Below are 16,459 nucleotides of genomic sequence, written 5' to 3'. Positions count from 1 at the left end.
TAGGCCGGCCACTAACTTGATTGCTCTATTGATTTTCAGGTGACCAGAACCGTCCAAATAGGGCTTTTAAAATCAACTTAAGCCTCAAAAGAATGGTCACTAGGGGAAATAGGGAGCAGCATCTTCTTTTGACAATATTAGGAAACTTTTGGGATGGAGTGATGATTAAGACATCTACTGTTTGATCCAGATCAAATTATGCCATGCAGTTGTAGCAAACACCATCTAATGTTTGTTTAAATTAGAAAGATAGGCATATTCAATTTGGTTCCTATGAACGGATTAAGACTTCCACTTATACAAACCTATATATGCTTTGTTTTCCCTAGGATATAATTACTTAGAACTAGCGGTGGCTTTTTTGGAATTGAAAAACAATGTACTGATACTAAAGTTACTGATTCGGTGAATTGTTAAATGCACCGAACCAATCAATTGATTATTATAAAAATGACTGAAAGCAACCCGTACAAGCGTCCGTTGTTGATTAACTTTTAAAATAAATAATAGAAACAAACTAAATCGCTAAAATTAAATTGAGATAAATTTCCTTACTTTAGCCAAAACGTCCATATATGTTTTTTAATAAATTTCCTACTCGATTATAATTTTAAATATTGACTTTTTTTTTGTTAATGATGTGTGCATAATTTTTCATAATTTTATATCTCTAAATCTTGATATTTGTGCCTAATTCACCTTCCTTTATGTTTTTTGTGTGTGTATTTCGGTAGGTTTTGTAGGTTCTTGCAGTTTATTTGCAATCCTAGTGTCACGCCCCGGATTTTGAATGATAAATTCAAATCCGAAACCTGAATAATTACAATTACAAAAAAACCAAATCTCGAAACTTCGAGTTCATTATTACAATTCACTCTCACAATATATTATAAAGCTCAAATGAGCATAACACACCTCACAACTTACAATTGTTGTAAAACTCTAACAATTGCTCTAACCGCACGATCACCGTCCTGGTTCTCCTGTCCTGTAGGATTACCCGCTACACAATTTGAATAGTGTACCGGGAGTTGCAACAACACAAAACCCGGTAAGCTTTTTACAGCCAGTATGAGTAAACAAGAAAGAACTGTTGATTTATTAGATTTCAAGACTACCACAAACCCACGTTACTTTCTCACTCTCATATATATATATAGACACTTATGAGTTACTCTCAATTTAGCTCATAAGATCACTCACTCTCATATATATATGTAGACACTTATGAGTTACTCTCAATTTAGCTCATAAGATCACTCACTCTCATATATACATATAGACACTTATGAGTTACTCTCAAATTCGCTCATAAGATTTCCCAACATTTGGTAGACAGACTCATATATATATATAGACCCTTATGAGTTACTCTCAATTTCCCTCATAAGGTTACCATATATATATTGACACTTATGAGTTACTCTCAATTTCACTCATAAGGTCACTCCACATTTGGCAGACAGACTAGAGCTCTAACTGAACGTAACCACTCGTCCGGCCACAGACGTGATTACGATTTAATACTATTAATAACCACCAGCCCGGTACGAGAGCGTGATTCACTAATAGATGCCATGGTCACCTCGTGACCTAGTGATCTCCACAGATCACAACAATTTATTGTTCCTCAACAATAAAACTCAACACCTCTCACAATATATTGTTTCTCAACAATAAACTCAATACCTCTCACAATATATTGTTTCTCAACAATAAACTCAACACAACTCCAACAATACATATTATTTCACGTAATAATATATATACAGACATTCACACAGGAATGTCTAATACACCAACAATAGTTCATATGATTGCAAAATAAAGCAATTAAATATATTGGGTTCGTAATATGAACCACGTGAGGTTTACTCACCTCTAATCCAGCTGCGTCTTCTTAACAGCTCCATTAACAATCTCACGAATCGTCCGCCAAATAAATCCATCGATCACCTAATCCAATAATGATCTTAACTTAGCCAACAACTCAAAAGCACACATATACGGAAATCCAACGGTCGGATTCTAATTTAATGATGATCCAACGGTCAGATCGAATTTATACGATGATCCAACGGTCGGATCCTCACGGATCGCCCTTAGGATCATCCTCCAAAATTATCATTAAAGACTCAGATCTTCTTGAATCACTCTAACAAACATCTCCATAAAATTATATGAAAATCCGACGGTCAGATTCTCACGAATCGCCTTCCGAATCACTATTTCTCAATTATACGAAGATCCAACGGTCGGATCTTCGCCCGTGACCTTACAAAGTCACCGGGACAGTCATACGATCAACATATCCAAAATTGAAGCAAAACCGATGGTCAGATCTTCACAGATCGTAAACCGAAGATAAACGTAAAAACGTTAAATAGTAACGTCAAAACGAAAATCCACTATTTATCAACTTTTTTTAACATGACCATGTTATATATCAAAACGCTCGTATGGATGCATAGATCATCGCCTAGATAATGAAAACTCGAAATATGGTCTGATGCGCCGCCACAAGCAGTGGTCAGTGGGCGGTCAACGCGGCGGTCAACGCCGGTCAACCACCTCAGATGGCAAAGTGACCAACTACAAACTGGTTCAAAATGAAAGGGTGGTCGACTTTCATACCTGGAGCTAAGCCTGGTTCGGCCTAGATCGTCCTAAATCAAGCGTTGAAGTTGGATTAATCTCGTCCGTCTGATCAGATTCCAGATTGAATCAGGGACGTCGAAATCTTCAACTCGTGATCTTTCACTCCACACTCCAAATCGTCAAGCAAGGCCTATATGGGGATGATCAGGGGGAGGAGGAGATCACGAAAATGGGGAGGATCGGTCCGTGCAACGCCGGCACGGCCAAGATCCGGTCGGGTCGAATGCTAGGCTCTGGGGGGCTTCGATCCACGTCTGGGGGCAGCGGCGGTGCAAGGGGAGGCCACCAGGCGGCTGGGCGTGGCACGGCGAGTCCGGAGAGGGCCGGGTCGTGGCCGGAGGACGCCGGAGGAGGGAGATGGGTCCGGGTCGGGTCAGTCGGGTCGGCTGCGTAGGGAGGAGAGAGAACGGAGGAAACCGGGGGCCAAAATGCAAAATTTGCATTTTTTCGTCCTTAATGAATAAATCTGATATTTTTCCTATTTATAGAAAATTCCCAATTTTCAAATATTCATAACTTAATCATACGAACTCCGAATATTGCGTTCCACATGTCCACGAACTCGTATCGACGAGCTCTACAACTTTCATGAAGGGAGTTTTCCCAAATTTTGAACGTATAAAAAGTCAACTTTGTTGACCCCCTAAAAACGTTCGTTTTCGAAAATAAAATCGTTCGAACTAATTCCACAACTTCTCCAAGCTTCGTACTCGCTCCTACTATCGTGAAATCATTTCTAAAAATCCACGGAATTTAATTTGGATTTTCCGGGGTATTACAGTCTACCCTCCTTAAAGAAATTTCGTCCCGAAATTTGAGCGTAAGTCAATTCCTCTCGATTAAGGTTGACCTAACCATCGAATATCCATCTTTCCCAAAGCTGTAGTAATCTACAAAGCCTCAACCCTTGTATAAAAATACATTCCTATGGCCACTAAATCCTTTCATCACAAACGTAAACGCACAACACAATTGTTCAACATCAATCCACATCAATTACACAAAATCATCACATGGATCATCTCATAGATCCTCACATAGATCTTCACATAGATCATCACATAGATCTTCACATAGATCATCACTCTGTACTGGCATACAAGCACAGTAAACACTCTCACAAAGTGTTTCGCTACTCAATTAGCATCACGGTAAATCTCCATAGTAAAACTTAAGATGCATCACTCAAAACAAATCATCCCCAAAAGCACGCCAATAAATTATGTCATCCAATGATGATGACTTGGGCTTGCTCAATCCTTGGGTTAAGCACTAGGGCTGGCCAATTGGGCCGAAGAAACCGAACCATCCAAATTTCGAACCGGCCCAAACCACTTTGGGTTTAACATTTGGGCCTACTATTCGGGCCGAACAATTGGGCTTACTATTTGGGCCTACCAATCGGCCCACCAACTTCCAGCTCGGCTACGGTATGAAATTGTACATACCGTATATACGTATACATACCGTACAGATCGTGTATACGTATGCATACCGTACAACTGTATATACGTATGCATACTGTACAGACCGTATATACGTATGTATACCGTACATACCGTATATACGTCCGTATATCAAGCATATACGAGACCCAAAAATATTTGTAAGAGGTAGGGTTCGAACTCCCGACCTCAAACACGAAGGTTTTGCTCCCAACCACTGAAGCAAGAGCTGCCTTCATTAATATATGCTCACGTGTTATATTTATTATGTCATAAGCGACATAAATAAAATAACGGGGGAGGCAAGGTTCGAAACCTCAACCTGCCGCACGAAACCTTTGTCCCCCAACCACTGGAGCACAAGCTGTGCTTAATATAATGTGTACAAATTTTATACTTATTATGTCATAAACGAACATAATAAAAATAAACAAGAGGCGAGGTTCGAACCTCAGACCTCTTGTACACGAACTGTACACTCAACCACTCGAGCACGGCTGCTCACGTTATTATCCATACCAATCCTTTTATTTAAACCAACTGTTTCAACAATTCGGCCCAAAACATCCAAGACTGTTGCAGAAACCCAGCCCAACGTATCCAAAACTGTTACAGAAATCCGGCCCAACTCATCCAAAACTGTTTCAGAAACTCGGCCCATCATGTCCAAAACTGTTTCTGAAACTCGGCCCATCAGGCCTCCACCCACAGCTACAGTGATGCCTTGATCCGAGACAGGCCCAAGTACGGCCCACTTGTGTCACGGCTTATCCCTTCCGTGATTTACGGCAGTCAAATCTGCTTTCGGCTAAAGCTGTCTGCCACAGCATCTCGAGGTTCGGCCTGTCCCCTTACACGCTCTCCACGCGCCAACAACTTTTCCGGGTTTTCGGATGACTTTAATCCAACGCGTGGATTCAAATTCTGAGATCGTTCATCCAACGGTGGAGATCTGCTCACCTTGTTCTATAAATAGGTGCATTCTGGGGAAAAACTGTTCACTCCAAAAGAAAAGAAATTTTCTTCCGAGCTCAAGCCTTTCTCTCTCAACTCTTCAGCCTTTCTCTTCTCAAATCCTTTCTTCATCAATTTCAATCCTTCTCTTCTGATCTTCTCTCCCATCTAGTTGATTCAATCCCATCTTTCCTCTGAACTTTCAGATCTTCAATCTTTTCCTCCAAATCTTCAATCCTTCTTTCTCAGATCTTTTCTTCCATTTGAAGATTCGATCTCATCTTTCCTCTGAGAATCTCAGATCTCCAATCACCAGTTCAACAACTCCAATCCTTCTAACAAAATCTCCCTCAAACACTAAACCATGTATTCCTCGATTTCCACATCCTCTCACCCCATGACCCAAGAGCCACGAACTCTGCAACTAATGGAGCTCCAAACCCCGCAACAAATGGAACCACAACAACAGCAACCAACAGAGGAGGGAGGAAACACCCAAGCAGCTGGAAGTAGTGCCAACATGGATTTCTGGCGAAGCCGTACCAGGTGGATTCCTACTCCAGAACAAATAAGAATCCTCAAGGATCTTTACTACGTCAAGGGATTTAAGTGCCCAACTACAGAGCAGATTCACGAGATCTGTCTCCAGCTGAACCAGTATGGGTATGTTGAGGGTAAGAACATTTACTTTTGGTTCCAGAACGTCAGGGCTCGAGAGAAGCAGATGAATAGGTGTAATCAGGCTGCTCCAGTGCCCATGAGAACTAGTTCTCTTGGTACTGGTAGATCCATTGATCTCAATTTTGGGTCCACTGGTTCTACTGGTGCTGGTGGATCCATCGACATCAATTTTGGGCCAGCTGGTGGATCCATTGACATCAATTTTGGGTCCACTAGTTCTACTGATGATGGTAGATCCATTGATCTCAACTTTGGTTCCACCTATTCTACTGGTAATGAAGGATTTCTTGATTTAAATTCTGTTTCATATTCTTCCTCACACTTCAACACTAATACTAGTACAACTCTTTTGGCACAACAGGAGGACAAACATCCCTGCAACAACGAGGAGGAGATCACCAGGAGGTTCAAACTCTTCCTCTGTTCCCCGTGCACGGCGAGGACGTCTTTGGTAACCTGAAGGCTACTTCCGAGGAAGGTAGCGCTTTTGGTTACTATTCTGGTGGCTCAGGCGGTTACCACAGTGGCTCAAACGTTTCTCTTGAGCTCAGCCTCAACCCATCCGGAGCTGCTGACTAGGCTTAGTATAGCATAGTCCTCGTTTCCCTTTTTGTAATATAAAATCAATAAGATTGTGTGCATGTTTTCTTTTTCTTTTTTTGTTTAACCACAACAACACCAAGGATCGAACCTTGGTCACTTAATACTCTTTTCAAAACCATCGAGACTCTGCTGCACACATCTTTCAAAATGATTTATCACAAACAATCATTCAAAACCTAGCAATCAATTAAGTCACATAGAGGTCAAGCTAGTATCCTCTGAGTCAAACCAAACACAATAATTTCGTCGCTAGAATTAGGGATTAATAAAGCTAAACACTTCCTGAGTTAGCTAGGAAAAACCCACATCTTTAGAGTCACACTTACAACTCTAAAAAAAATCTCGATCACTCCATCTATCAATTGCTTCAACAAGCAATATGTACCATCTTAGCATCCACTAATCGATACTGGTACCACACTCAGTATCTCACCCACGAATCACCTCACTGCTCATTTGGTGGTAAGTCAACATCTAGTGGGTCAAAATTCTGTGATTATAGCACTTCACACTAACCACGTCATAATCCATAATCTGTCCTCACAACAGTATCTGGCCTCATAAATTAGTTATACAACCCTAGCACTCCTAGAGTTGAAAACAACGTTATTACCTAAGCTCATACATCAACACAATGTCTCTTCACAGTCAATCCTATCACGAGGTCATATCAATCTTTCCTTAAGTCAACCATACACAAAATCCATCATAGTAACAACGAATTATGCATTACTACTCAACAATAGTCAGTGAACCAGCACTCCACAATAATTTCCAATACCATCCGCAGATCTCAAACCACACCCCGACATTTAGCTAATATATAGTAGCTATCCTAAACACCAAACAACTGTGCATGAATGAATGCTCCATTATAACACAATTCCATCACTAAGCAACCAATAACTGCTAAGTATTCTTCAACTCAAAACATCTGCATATCCAACTAATGGAAAGTATCACAACTACTAGTCAAATACTCGTAACGACTTTAGATACAAGCATTGGTCAAACACCATGACCCCAACAACCAACGACTACAATGCACATAAGGATACTGTTTTTCGTGAAAACCATCCTCAATAACTCCACCAGAGTTTAATCCAAAGGTTCCCATTCCTCAAAGGTGATAACTCAAAGAAGCTACACAAGCTCCACCACTTCACTTACAAAGTCAACCTATGCCATGATCACTTGACATACTACCCTTATTAAAGGTAACATAAGTATCTCCCAAATTACATCACTACACTCGAACACCAATATAGTCTTGAGAATTCTGTCTCATAATCTCTCACACTCCTATCATCTTGAGTTGGTGAGATCAATTCTCTTTTCAACTATTCCTAGGGTCTCAATCTCTTTCACCATTTCAACCCAAGAATAACATCCATCACATCAACTACAGGTAGACTAGGCAACTCAACCTCTAATGCCTCCACCTCATCCTCAACTGTCTCCATAGAAAGGTCCTGTCCCTACATCAGACTCGACCTCTACCTCACCGACTCATCAGAGTTAAATCCAGAGGTTCCTATTCCTCGAAGATCACAACTCGCGGAAACTAAACTTATTCTAATACGAACTTAGTAGACAACTCTACCGTCCTACGGACTTACACGTTGTCTAGACCCCATACTAAGACATACCCAATGATTTTACCAGTACCGAAGAGTATATGATGGGGATCCGCTGCAGACGGGCCATCACTCGGGAGGTACTGATTATCACCAAATATGTACCTTACGCTCTGATACCAAACTGTCACGCCCCGGATTTTGAATGATAAATTCAAATCCGAAACCTGAATAATTACAATTACAAAAAAACCAAATCTCGAAACTTCGAGTTCATTATTACAATTCACTCTCACAATATATTATAAAGCTCAAATGAGCATAACACACCTCACAACTTACAATTGTTGTAAAACTCTAACAATTGCTCTAACCGCACGATCACCGTCCTGGTTCTCCTGTCCTGTAGGATTACCCGCTACACAATTTGAATAGTGTACCGGGAGTTGCAACAACACAAAACCCGGTAAGCTTTTTACAGCCAGTATGAGTAAACAAGAAAGAACTGTTGATTTATTAGATTTCAAGACTACCACAAACCCACGTTACTTTCTCACTCTCATATATATATATAGACACTTATGAGTTACTCTCAATTTAGCTCATAAGATCACTCACTCTCATATATATATGTAGACACTTATGAGTTACTCTCAATTTAGCTCATAAGATCACTCACTCTCATATATACATATAGACACTTATGAGTTACTCTCAAATTCGCTCATAAGATTTCCCAACATTTGGTAGACAGACTCATATATATATATAGACCCTTATGAGTTACTCTCAATTTCCCTCATAAGGTTACCATATATATATTGACACTTATGAGTTACTCTCAATTTCACTCATAAGGTCACTCCACATTTGGCAGACAGACTAGAGCTCTAACTGAACGTAACCACTCGTCCGGCCACAGACGTGATTACGATTTAATACTATTAATAACCACCAGCCCGGTACGAGAGCGTGATTCACTAATAGATGCCATGGTCACCTCGTGACCTAGTGATCTCCACAGATCACAACAATTTATTGTTCCTCAACAATAAAACTCAACACCTCTCACAATATATTGTTTCTCAACAATAAACTCAACACAACTCCAACAATACATATTATTTCACGTAATAATATATATACAGACATTCACACAGGAATGTCTAATACACCAACAATAGTTCATATGATTGCAAAATAAAGCAATTAAATATATTGGGTTCGTAATATGAACCACGTGAGGTTTACTCACCTCTAATCCAGCTGCGTCTTCTTAACAGCTCCATTAACAATCTCACGAATCGTCCGCCAAATAAATCCATCGATCACCTAATCCAATAATGATCTTAACTTAGCCAACAACTCAAAAGCACACATATACGGAAATCCAACGGTCGGATTCTAATTTAATGATGATCCAACGGTCAGATCGAATTTATACGATGATCCAACGGTCGGATCCTCACGGATCGCCCTTAGGATCATCCTCCAAAATTATCATTAAAGACTCAGATCTTCTTGAATCACTCTAACAAACATCTCCATAAAATTATATGAAAATCCGACGGTCAGATTCTCACGAATCGCCTTCCGAATCACTATTTCTCAATTATACGAAGATCCAACGGTCGGATCTTCGCCCGTGACCTCACAAAGTCACCGGGACAGTCATACGATCAACATATCCAAAATTGAAGCAAAACCGATGGTCAGATCTTCACAGATCGTAAACCGAAGATAAACGTAAAAACGTTAAATAGTAACGTCAAAACGAAAATCCACTATTTATCAACTTTTTTTAACATGACCATGTTATATATCAAAACGCTCGTATGGATGCATAGATCATCGCCTAGATAATGAAAACTCGAAATATGGTCTGATGCGCCGCCACAAGCGGTGGTCAGTGGGCGGTCAACGCGGCGGTCAACGCCGGTCAACCACCTCAGATGGCAAAGTGACCAACTACAAACTGGTTCAAAATGAAAGGGTGGTCGACTTTCATACCTGGAGCTAAGCCTGGTTCGGCCTAGATCGTCCTAAATCAAGCGTTGAAGTTGGATTAATCTCGTCCGTCTGATCAGATTCCAGATTGAATCAGGGACGTCGAAATCTTCAACTCGTGATCTTTCACTCCACACTCCAAATCGTCAAGCAAGGCCTATATGGGGATGATCAGGGGGAGGAGGAGATCACGAAAATGGGGAGGATCGGCCCGTGCAACGCCGGCACGGCCAAGATCCGGTCGGGTCGAATGCTAGGCTCTGGGGGGCTTCGATCCACGTCTGGGGGCAGCGGCGGTGCAAGGGGAGGCCACCAGGCGGCTGGGCGTGGCACGGCGAGTCCGGAGAGGGCCGGGTCGTGGCCGGAGGACGCCGGAGGAGGGAGATGGGTCCGGGTCGGGTCAGTCGGGTCGGCTGCGTAGGGAGGAGAGAGAACGGAGGAAACCGGGGGCCAAAATGCAAAATTTGCATTTTTTCGTCCTTAATGAATAAATCTGATATTTTTCCTATTTATAGAAAATTCCCAATTTTCAAATATTCATAACTTAATCATACGAACTCCGAATATTGCGTTCCACATGTCCACGAACTCGTATCGACGAGCTCTACAACTTTCATGAAGGGAGTTTTCCCAAATTTTGAACGTATAAAAAGTCAACTTTGTTGACCCCCTAAAAACGTTCGTTTTCGAAAATAAAATCGTTCGAACTAATTCCACAACTTCTCCAAGCTTCGTACTCGCTCCTACTATCGTGAAATCATTTCTAAAAATCCACGGAATTTAATTTGGATTTTCCGGGGTATTACACCTAGATTACTGAAACTGCTATGCAGACGAGTCGACTTCGAAGATTACACTTTATTGTTTTAAGAAGAACCAAAAAGAGGTCACAAATGTTTAGAACACACTGAATTTTTAAGCTCGTTTTGCATGAAAAATAATAAAATAAAATGTAAGCAAATTAAAGGCTCAAATAGGTATATGGAAAACCGTATTCTCTCTCTAGTGGCGCTCCCCTTTGTGCTAATCCTAGTGCTACCATCTTGTGGCAGCAACGAGCACAGCGGCTCCGACCATGTGCCCATCTCTGGACTTCATTCAAGCTCTCTCTATTGTTCAAGTAAAACCCTAATTTGTATTTGGCCCAAACTCTAGGTTACTTGACCTAGTGGTAATAGGGTTTAATTAAAAGAATCTAGAGATTATCTTTCCTTGTATGATTCAGACTCTATGCATTGTAATCCTCTATATAAAGAGGCCCCTATTATCAATGAGAACACACAACGATTTCCTCTCAATTTCAGTTTCTCTACAACACGTTATCAGCACGAAGCCCTAACCCTGAAACAAATAGCCAAACCCTGATTCAAGAAGCTAAAAACCTTGAATCCGAATACAAAACCTTGAAGCCTTTTCTGCCTCCACCTCACACCTAGAAGAATTCGATCCCAGGAGTCCAGAACCGGCGGCGCCACCCCAAGAACCGGTCGGAAACCTACCGAACCGGCCACCGGAAGCTCCATCCAACCCGCAGCAAATATTCCACCTGTTCACCATCTTCTGGGCACCCAATTTCAACAAAATTTTGTCCGTAGACACCCCTCAACATGAAGTTTCAGGAACCGGAAGAAAAATCATAAAAACAGGTCTCAACAGTACTGAACCGGCCGACTGATCTTAGTCCAGAAAAACCGGCAGAAGCAGAAAGAAAGAAAAAAAAAAAAAGGGTAAAGGAGGAGGCCCAGAGAGAAGAAAAGGACGCGGCCCAAAGAGAAGAAAATGACCGGCCCAAGCACTTGACGCAGCCCAGAGGCCCACTGCCAAAGACCCTGCCCCATCAGCACGCCGTCAGCAGCCACGTCATCATCAGGGACCCCATTGCCACGTCAGCATCCGGGCCCCTGCCACATCAGCACCGGTCAACTTCACTCAACGCCGGTTGACCGTCTCTGGTCAACTTTCCAGCCACTATTCCGGCCACCGGCGGCGACTTTTTCCGGTCAAATTTCCCGGCGACCTATTTCAAGGTATTTTTTACTAAAAGTTCCCGTTTTTGAAGTTTTTATTTCTTTTCTCTTCATTTTCTCGGGGACTTGCAACCTCCCTTCTTCTACCCCCCTTTCTTTATCATAGGGGAGACTAAATTAAGCCGAACTATGGGGGTTCGTGCTCACTCCAAGCTTGGAGCTTGTAGAGTCCTCCAAACTTAGAGTTTGTTGAGATAAAATGATCGACCGCAAATATCATTGTTTCGATCTAATCCAACCCCTCTTGGAATCAAATTTCTTGGAAACGACTACGCTCGGAAATTCTTAATTTCTTGGAAGCGACTACGCTCAGAAATTTTATATGTTTTCGTGGTAGCCTTTCAGGCTCCGAAACTAACGGTAGCCTTTCACGCTCCGAAACTAACCCTAATTTTTGTTCTCTTTCAGGATGAGTAACCTGAACAAATTGGACTTTGCTCCATTGGGAACAAATAGCTCTGAATATCACAGGTGGGTTCGTGATGTCCGCCAGCATCTCAAGGCCGATGGAATCCTGGATACGATTTTCGAGCCTAGCCAGGACGTGCTAACTGTTGAGCAAGCTCAAGCCTTGGAAGCAAATAGAGCCTTAGAGGCAAATAAGGCGAAAACCATCATCCTAATGACTCGTCATATGGATGATTCGCTCCAATACGAGTGTATGAATGAAGAAGACCCCAGAAGGATGTGGGTCTCACTCGAAGAAAGATTTGGCAATGTCCGTGACTCCCTGCTTCCTGACCTAGAAGTGAGATGGCATAGCCTCCGCTTCTGTCATTTCAAGTCAGTTCTTGACTATAACTCGGAAGCATTTCGCATTAAATCCTTACCGTCAACCCGACTCGGCTGTTTCTTCGCCGTTTGGCATCCTCCGGCAGTGCCACCGATCCAGATCGATTCGCCGCTACCTCGCCTTCTTCCCCTAGCTTTGCTCCGTACACAGTGGATCAAAGCTTGAACTCACGGCGGCGCCTGACCCGATCAGTTCTCCTAGAAGTGTTCCGGATACCTTATGGCGTCTCGTATGAATTTTCATCTCGATTGGCGTAACCTTCGGTTTTTAGTTCAAGTGAACGAGTCGAATTTTAAACGCTTTCGTTATTCGTTGGGTACTAACTTCCTTAGGTGCTTGACAGAGTGTGTTATGTAATTTATCTTGTTCTGTGTAAGAAGACGCAGCGGGATATTGAGGTGAGTAAATCTCACGATGTTCTTGTATGAACAGAGTTACATTGTTGCTTTGGATTAATTTCATAATTGTGAACTATAGTTCGTATTAATGACATTCCTGAGAGAATGATACGTACATGTATATATTTACGTGATATATATATAGGGAGGATCAAGAGAGGATATCCTTACTTTAAGTATTTGAGGATTTTTACTATTTTATGTTAGTATATGACATAATTCAACTATTTCAATCGTTGATCCTTTAGATTCCTATGCAGTAATTGTGTCTACAAAAAATCAATGAAATCCATAATAATTTGGTTACTCAAAAGTGTGTAAAGAAATGTAGTCTGTTAGATAAAATTAAAACAAACATTATGTTAATCAAATGGTTAAACGTTTTCTGATTTGGCTAATTTTTTGTTGGATTCATATGTGTGTAGGTTACTAGAGAATGAATGGTGTGATTATTAAAATACATGCTAAAAATAAAAACATCCTCACTTTAAGAGTTTACGGACGTCCTCTCTTGATCCTCCCTATACACACACACACACACACACATACATACATACATACAGTCTTTCAATGCTAAGGCCCTCCTTAGATTTTAAAATCTAAGGATTTCATTGAATATACTCACTTTTCGATCGCATATCCACATCTTTAGGTCCTAATATATAGATCACTTCTGCAAATTTTCAGCCAAATTGATGATCGTTAAGGTATCAAACTAGATTAAATCAATGAACGAACCGAATCTGTCCAACCATATATATATATATATACAGTCATTCTTGGCTAAGGATGTCCTTACCTTAGCTTAGGAACGGATTTCAAGTTTTTTACCACTTTTCGATCACATATTCACATCTTAACCGTTCAGTTTTTATGTCCTAATGTATAGATCATCTCTGCAAAATTTCAGCTAAATTGATGATCGTTAAGGCATTCAAAATTACAATTTACAATAATGAACACGAACAGTTCCGGTTCGTTCATTGGTTTAATCGAGTTCGATACCTTAACGATCATCAATTTGGCTGAAAATTTGCAAAAGTGATCTATACATTAGGACCTAAAAATTGAACGGTTAAGATCTGAATATGTGATCGAAAAGTGGTCAAAACTGAAAATCTGTTCCTAAGGCTAAGGTAATGATATCCTTACCTGAGAAGGACTGTATATATATATATACACACACACACACACACAGTTCATTCGCATATCCACATCTCAACCGTTCAGTTTTTACGTCCTAATGTATAGATCACTTATGCAAATTTTCAGCCAAATTGATGATCGCTAAGACATTCAAAACAGCGATTTACAATTATGAACACGAACGGTTCAGGTTGGACAGATTCGGTTCGTTCATCGATTTAATCTAGTTCTATACTTTAACGATCATCAATTTAGCTGCAAATTTGCAGAAGTGATCTATACATTAGGACCTAAAAACTGAACAGTCAAGATATGGATATGGGATCGAAAAGTGAGTCTATTCAAGTTAATTCTTAGATTTTTAAATCTAAAGAGGTCTTTAGCATTAAATTATATATATATATATATATATATATATATATATATATATATATATATATATATATATATATATATATATAGTGGAATTGTATTGTGGTGAAAACAATTTTTGTGATTTCGAACATATTATTGTTTTGAGACTTGACTCTTTTAGAAAACAATATATTGTGAGAAAGATGATTTATATTGTTTTGAAAATGCTTTTAGTTGTGGAAACGATAGTTGTAAAGTGTACAATTGTGATATTGTTTTATTGAGTTTTGCAAAATGTTTTTGGCCTATGTGACATTTCTCAAATGTATTCAGTCTAGTGTGACCATGGGTCTGGTGTGACATTTCTTAAATGTTTTCTGTCTTGTGTGATCTCTTTAAATTTTTTCGGTATAGTGTGACCGTGGCAAGGAAATTGGAAACCATGCCCTTCGGTGATTGGTTTGATCTAGTTAGAGCTTTAGTCTGTCTGCCAATGTATTAATGGGGGTAACTGCGCAGTTATTGCGACTCATAAATTGTTTTTCAAAAGAAGTCTAAAGTGTATTCTCACTTTTATTGTCCAAAAGGGACATTGATTTGAAATTGATTTGATGAGATAACTGTTATTTGAAATGTCACTGCGGTGACTTTTGTTTTCTTGTATTTGAAAGCATGTTGATTTCGAGATTATTGATTGTGTGTAGTTGCATTATTTGGATCTTTGTTAATTGTTTTCATCATAATCACCTGAACTAAATTATATACAGGGATTACTGTTTTCTGAATTGATTGATTTTAATGTAATCTCCTGAACTAAACTTTATGCAGGAGTTACTATGCTTTTGAATTGTTTGATTTTACTATTCTGGTGTTCTATTTTTTTGGTTGGAGTTTACTCATACGAGCTTCAAAAGCTTACCGGGTTTGTTGTTGCAACTCAGTGCACTATTCAATGGTGTACGGGTTAATCTTATAGGTCAAGGTAATCGTGGCTGAAGTTGAGGTCTTACAGTCGCAACTGTAGGTGTCGGAAGCTAATTTTATTGCTTTGTTTTTACTAGACTTCACTATGTAGTAAGCCTGAGGGAGCGTTTACTTATTAAATTGTTAATGCAACTTAATTCGTAAACTTTGTGTGATGTAATATATGACTCTAAAGAACAAGTCTGTATTGACATTATGAGTTCAGTGCAACAGCGTGTACTTGTTTTAAAAGAAAAAAAAATTCTATATATTTAGTGTTAATGTCTGAATCATCACGCCCTGTGTAATTGTGTTGTTTAACTTGTTTATTATTTGTGCTTGAAAATCTGACAGGTGCGATGACGAAGACAATGTCCATCTAGAAACCTAACTGAAGATGATGGTTGAGATGGGTGGTAGCCAATGTCCGTGCTGATTTTGGGGTGTCACGAGTTTGGGTGCCCAAAATATTTGTGCAGCCCAATATCTGTAGAAGGCCCAGGGGTGCAGGGTATGCTTGGGCTCTTTTCTCCAATTTATGGGTTTGGGCTGATGACCCATCTATTTGCTAGTGGCTAGGTTTGTTTTATAGTCTATACTTGTGGAAGCTCCTCTAAGAATCTTTATAGAAGTATTTAGTTTTCAACGTACCACAATTGGGTGCATATGGAATTAAGTTGGAGAATATCGGTGCAATGTCCATTAGTAGTGGGTCATGTGGAAGGACCGTCAAGGTATCAAAATTACCTTCCCATGTTCGCTCGACTGCATCAACTGCGTCACCACTGAGGAAAGGTAATTTCAATACCTTCTTGTAGGAGCATGCTTGGAGTACTGTATGATAAGGATCATC

Source organism: Rosa rugosa, chromosome 2 (genome assembly GCF_958449725.1).
Source record: "Rosa rugosa chromosome 2, drRosRugo1.1, whole genome shotgun sequence".
Lineage (NCBI taxonomy): Eukaryota > Viridiplantae > Streptophyta > Magnoliopsida > Rosales > Rosaceae > Rosa > Rosa rugosa.
This window is presented reverse-complemented; position numbering follows the sequence as displayed.